The sequence below is a fragment of the Salvelinus sp. IW2-2015 genome, unplaced genomic scaffold, assembly GCF_002910315.2.
Source record: "Salvelinus sp. IW2-2015 unplaced genomic scaffold, ASM291031v2 Un_scaffold2068, whole genome shotgun sequence".
In the NCBI taxonomy this organism is placed as follows: Eukaryota; Metazoa; Chordata; class Actinopteri; order Salmoniformes; family Salmonidae; genus Salvelinus; species Salvelinus sp. IW2-2015.
In genome coordinates this window covers 75,800-82,632 of record NW_019943410.1, presented here as the reverse complement: position 1 = coordinate 82,632, position 6,833 = coordinate 75,800, and positions in this window count along the sequence as shown.

Sequence of the window (6,833 nt, the reverse complement as noted above, 5' to 3'; positions counted from 1 at the left end):
GAGAGACTGAAAAACAGCTTCTATCTCCAGGCCAACAGACTGTTAAATAGTCACCACTACAAGGTCTCCGCCCAGTACCCTGCACTGAACTTAATCACTGTTACAAGCTGGCTACCACCCAATACTCTACCTTGCACCTTACACCTTAGAGACTGCTGGTCACTACGCACTTCATATATATATACTGTATTCTAGTCATGGCTCATCCTATATAACTACGGCTGTACACACATTTCCTATTCATATACTGTCCACACTGTCTATACACACACCATTARATACATWTACACTGTGGACAAAACATTAGGAACACCTTCCTAATATTGAGTTGCACCACTTTTTGCCCTCAGAACAGCCTCAAATCCATGACATAGACTGACCAGGTGAATTCAGGTGAAAGCTATGGTCCCTTATTGATGTCACTTGTTAAATCTACTTCAATCAGTGTAGATGAAGGGGAGGAGACGGGTTAAAGAAGGATTTATACGCCTTGAGACATGGATTGTGTATGTGTGCCATTCAGAGGGGGAAAGGAGGGGGTATGAATGAGGCAATTGGGCAAGACAAAATATTTAAGTGTCTTTGACAGGGATATGGTAYTAGGTGCCAGGCGCACCGGTTTGTGTCAGAACTGCAACACTGCTGGGTTTTTCACGCTCAACAGTTTCCCCAAAGCGTTGCAGTTCTTGACACAAACCGGTGCGCCTGGCACCTACTACCATACAGTATGCCTTTCAAAGACACTTCAATCTTTTGTCTTGCCCAATTGGCTCATTCATCCCCCCTCCTTTCCCCTGTAACTATTCCCCTGGTCATAGTGTTAATAAGAATGTCTCAGTCAAATAAGTGTTAAATAAAAAGTATCAAYCTGCTGGGTTTTTCACTCTCAACAGTTTCCCGTTTGTATCGAGAATGGTCCCCCACCCAAAGGACATCCAGCCAACTTGAGACAACTGGGGGAAGCATTGGTGTCAACATGGGACAGCATGTGGGATTTTCACCCTCAAGAGTTTCCCGTGTGTATCAAGAATGGTCCATCATCCAAAGAACATCCAGCCAAAAATGGGTAATTGATGAAAGAGGACAAAGAAAGCTGACACGAATTGTGCAGAGCAACAGACAGGCTACAGTTAGTGAACTGACAGTCCAGTACAACATTGGTGTCCAAAGACCCATAAAAGAATGCACAACTCGTCGTATCTTGACACAAATGGGGTATGACAGCCGACGACCCTACAGATCATCACTTCTTTCAGCAAAAAACAAGACACTGTGGTTACATTGGCCTTGGAACTAAAACACTGGACACTGGAGAATTGGAAAAACATTGCCTGGTCTGAAGAATCCCGGTTCCTGGTGTTTTACGACGATGGGAGGACTAGGGTATGGAGAAAACCACATGAGTACGTGTATCTATCATGCCGCATGTCAACATTGCAGGCTGGTGGTGATGTGTGGGTGTGTTTTCATGGCACACATTGGGCCCCTTGATAAAAGTGGAGAAATGTTTGAATGCCACAAGATATCTGAACATCATTGCCAATCAGGTGCATCCCTTCATGGCAGCAGTGAAACCATATGCAAATGTATTTTTTCAGCAGGATAATGCCCCATGCCACAAGGCTAGGATTGTCCAGGAATGGTTCCACAATCATGACAGTGAATTTAGCTTACTGCAGTGGCCTGCCCAGTCACCAGATATTGAGGATCTGTTAGAGGAGATGGAACGAGATATTCGGAGTAGAGATCCACAACCAGCCAACTTGACACAACTGTGGGAAGCATTGGAGTCAAAATGGGCCAGCATCTCTGTGGAACATGAAACCAAAAAGAGTTCTACCTAGAACCAAAAAGAGTTCTACCTAGAACCAAAAATGATTCTACCTGGAACCAAAAAGGGTTCTCCTATGGTGACAGTCAAAGAACCCTTTTTTTCTAAGTGTATACAGTTCCTTCAGAAAGTATTCATACCCCTTGACTTATTCCACATTTAGTTGTGTTACAGCCTGAATTCAAAATAGATTAAATAAAAAAAAAAAGCTCACCCATCTACACACAATACCCTATAATGACAATGTGAAAACATGTTTTTAGAAATAGGCAAATTGATTGAAAACGAAATACAGAAATATCTAATTTACATAAGTAGTCACATCCCCTGCAAGTCAAGCTAGCCACAATGGTATCTTCAACCTAGCCTAGCTTTTAGCTAGCTAGCTGCACTGCAGTACAACTAACTTGACTTGCTATAAGGTTAGAGAAACAAGTTGAGGAAAAAGTAAATAAAAAATATCTGACGATAGACAGGCTCTCCTCCATCRTGCGTTACAAACACACTTGTCCGTTCAGTAGCGGGGAAAGATGTAAACAGCTTTGCACACCTGGATTGTACAATGTTGGTACATTATTATTTAAAAAATTCTTAACTCTGTCAAATTGGTTGTTGATCATTGCTAGACAGCCATTTTCATGTCTTGTTGTAGATTTTCAAGACGATTTAAGTCAAACCTGCAACTAGGCCACTCAGGAACATTCAATGTCATCTTAGTAAGCAACTCCAGTGTATATTTTGCCTTGTGTTTTTTTTGCTGAAAGGTGAATTCATTTCCCAGTGTCTGGTGGAAAGCAGACTGAACCAGGTTTTCCTCTAGGATTTTGCCTGTGCTTAGCTCTATTCCATTAATTTTTATACTAAAAAACTCCCTAGTCCGATGACAAGCATACCCATAACATGATGCAGCCACCACCAACCTTTTTCTGCTGCTTTCGCAACAGCTAATAAAATACCCCTCAAAATTACCATGCTTGAAAATACTGGTACTCAGTGATGTGTTAGATTTGCCCCAAACGTAACGCTTTGTATTCAGGACATACAGTTTTTTGCTGTTTTACTTTAGTGCCTTATTGAAAACAGGATGCATGTTTTGGAATATTTTTTTATTCTGTACAGGCTTCCTTCTTTTCACTCTGTCACTGAGGTTAGTATTGTGGAGTAACTACAATGATGATCCATCCTRAGTTTTCTCCTATCACAGCCATTAAACTCTGTAACTCTTTTAAAGTCACCATTGGCCTCATGGTAAATCCCTAAGCGGTTTCCTTCCTCTCCGGCAACTGAGTTAGGAAGGACTCCTGTATCTTTGTAGCAACTGGGTGTATTGATACACCATCCGAAGTGTAATTATAATTCACCATGCTCAACGGGATAGTCAATGCCACCAATAAGTACCCATTTATGCTAGGCATTGGAAACCTCCCTGGTAACTGTATGTGTGTCATTCAAAAATCATGTTGAACACTATTATTGCACAATTGATGTGGAATTATATGGAATTATGTATTTTTACAAATGAATAAAAGCTGAAATGTCTTCAGTCAATAKGTTTTCAACCCCTTTGTTATGGCAAGCCTAAATAKGTTCAGAAGTATAAAACATCAGAATTCTACTGTGAAAATAAATAAATACATAATTCCATATAATTCCACTGTGACATTATGGGGTATTGTGTGTATGCCACTGACACAAAATCTCAATTTAAGCCWTTTTCAATTCAGGCTGMAACATAACATGTGGAAAAAGTCAAGGGGTGTGAATACTTCCAGAAATGACCAATAAAATGGGATTTGAACAGTCCAGTATTTCTTCTMGWACCATTCCTGGGTGCTTTTGGATGTGTGTCATAAGTCATTGTCCTGCTGGATGACCTACAACCTTCAAAGGAGAGCAACTTCAAAGAAAAAAACACATTCCCTAGAATCAAACATAGYGGAGGTTTGTTAATGCTGTGGAATTGCTTTGCTACTTGGGACCTTGAACATGTACAAGACATCATAAAGTTGGACCGATACCAAGGTGTTTTGGAGTGCAATGATCAACCCAGTATCTAAAAACGGTATTTCTGTTGAAGGTTGTGGGTCTTCCATCAGGACAACGTGTTGTTGTATTCAGCCTGCATTCTTTGGCTTGCTAACTCTCCTGGGTGGCGCAGCGGTCTAAGGCACTGCTTCTCAGTGCTAGAGGTGTCACTARAGACCCTGGTTTGATCCCGGGCTGTATCACAACTGGCTGTGATCGGTAGTCCCATAGGGCAGCGCACAATTGGCCCAGCGTTGTCCGGGTTAGGGGAAGGTTTGGCCGGGGTAGGGGAAGGTTTGGCCGGGGTAGGGGAAGGTTTGGCCAGGGTAGGGGAAGGTTTGGCCGGGGAAGGCTGTCATTGTAAAATAAGAATTTGTTGCCTAGTTAGATAAATACAAATAAAACTGTGCCTGCACTGCCCGTCGTTGTGTTTCTTGGTCCTGTTCCCAGTGTGTTTCTTGGTCCTGTTCCCAGTGTGTTTTTTGTTTATCCATGTTTTCTTTTCTTGCTGATTTTGTAATTCTGCCTTAACTGCAATTGATTCTTTAAAATTCAATTTAAAAAATACACAAGTGTTACGCCCTGACCTTAGAGAACCGTTTTATTTCTCTATTTGGTTAGGTCAGGGTTTGATGTGGGGTGGGCATTCTATGTTTTGTTTTCTAGGTTTCTGTATTTCTATGTTTTGGCCGGGTATGGTTCTCAATCAGGGACAGCTGTCTATCGTTGTCTCTGATTGAGAATCATACTTAGGCAGCCTTTTTTCCACCTAATATGTGGGTATTATTATTTTTCCGTGTGTGTTTGTGTGCACCTCGGTTGCGTCACGGTCTTTGCTGTTTACCTGTTTGTTTGTTGGTTAGGTTTTTCACTCCGATTAAACGATGTGGAATGACATGCACGCTGCGCCTTGGTTGATCTATGACAGGGAGTTTGAGGATAGCGAGCGTGACAGAATTACCCACCACAAAAGACCAGCAGCGTGCGCCAACCTGGAGGACGAGTTGAACCGGGAGGAGAGAGAATGGAGAGGACAAGACCGGTCACGGAAGCCCGAGAGGCAGCTCCAAACATTTTTGGGGGGGGCACACGGGGAGATTGGCGGACTCTGAGTTTAGACCTGAGCCACTCCCCGTGCTTATGTGGGGAGCATGTGACTGGTCAGGCACCGTGTTATGGGGTGAAGCGCACGGTGTCTCGAGTGAGCATTCACAGGCCGGTGTGCTCTGTGCCAGCGTCCCGCATTTGCCGGGTGGAAGTGGGCATCCAGCCAGAACGGGTTGTGCCAGCTCTGCACTCGAGACCTCCAGTGCGCCTCCAGGCCCAGTGTATTCGGTGCCAGCGCCAAGAACCAAGCCCCAGTAGGTCTCCCCAGCTTGGTGAGCCCTGTGCCTGCCCAGAACCAGCCTCCTGTATGTTCCCCAGCCTGGTGAGTCCTGTGGCAGCTCCGTACCAGACTGCCCATACGTCTCCTCACTCCAGTGATGATCCATGGCACGACGCCGCAGTGATGATCCATGGCACGAAGCCTCCAGTGATGATCCATTGCCCGAAGCCTCAGTGATGATCCATGGCACTAAGCCTCCAGTGATGATCCATGGCAAGAAGCCTCCAGTGATGATCCATGGCAAGAAGCTTCCAGTGATGATCCATGGCAGAAGCCTTCAGTGATGATCCATGGCACGAAGCCTCCAGTGATGATCATGGCAAGAACCTCCAGTGATGATCCATGGCACTAAGCCTCCAGTGATGATCCATGGCAAGAAGCCTCCAGTGATGATCCATGGCACAAAGCCTCCAGTGATGATTCATGGCACAAAGCTCCAGTGATGATCCATGGCACGAAGCCTCCAGTGATGATCCATGGCACGAAGCACCAGTGATGATCATGGCAAGACTTCCAGTGATGATCCATGGCTCGAAGCCTCCAGTGATGATCCATGGAAACGACCTCCAGTGAGGAGTCATGGCACGAAGCCTCCAACGAAGGCCTCCAGTCGGAGCCCCCAGCGAGGTTCTCCAGTCCGGAGCCCTAGCGACGGCCTCCAGTCCGGGGCCCGCAACGACGGTGCCCAGTCCGGGGCCGCAACGACGGTGCCAGTCCGGGGCTCGCAAAGAGGGTGCCTAGTCCGGGGCCGCAGCGAGGGTGCCCAGTCCGGGGTCAGAGACGAGGGTCCCGCACCAGAGGTGGAGCGGGGTCTGCGTCCCGCACCGGAGCCGCCACCGATGTAGATGCCCACCCGGACTCTCCTCTATAGGTTCAGGTTTGTGGTCGGGAGTCCGCACCTTTGGGGGGGGTACTGTCACGCCCTGACCTTAGAGAGCCGTTTTTTCTCTATTTGGTTAAGTCAGGGTGTGATGTGGGTGGATTCTAGGTTTTGTTTTCTAGGTTTCTGTATTTCTATGTTTTGGCCGGGTATGGTTCTCAATCAGGGACAGCTGTCTACCGTTGTCTCTGATTGAGAATCATACTTAGGCAGCCTTTTTTCCCACCTAATATGTGGGTAATTATTATTTTTTCCGTGTGTTTGTGTGCACCTCGGTTGCGTCGTTCTTTGCTGTTTACCTGTTTGTTTTTTGGTTAAGTTTTTTCACTCCGATTAAACGATGTGGAACTACATGCACGCTGCTCCTTGGTTGTTTTATGACAGGAGTTTACAGTGATATACAGTATTCTGTAGGCCATATAGAACTGTGTAGCCTACCTTTATGTCCTAATTAGAACCCTGGTGTGTGGATCAGCATTGTAGATACTGTAAGTGGTTTAGAAACTCCCCAAGAAGCTAGAGGAGCCTCCTAGTGGTGTATGTTTTAGTGCATATTCCGAGGTTTAAGATAATAGGCCTGCACACACACACACACACACACACACACACACACACACACACACACACACACACACACACACACACACACACACACACACACACACACACCACACAAGTTTATGATACCTTGTCTCCTAATAAGGTCTGCT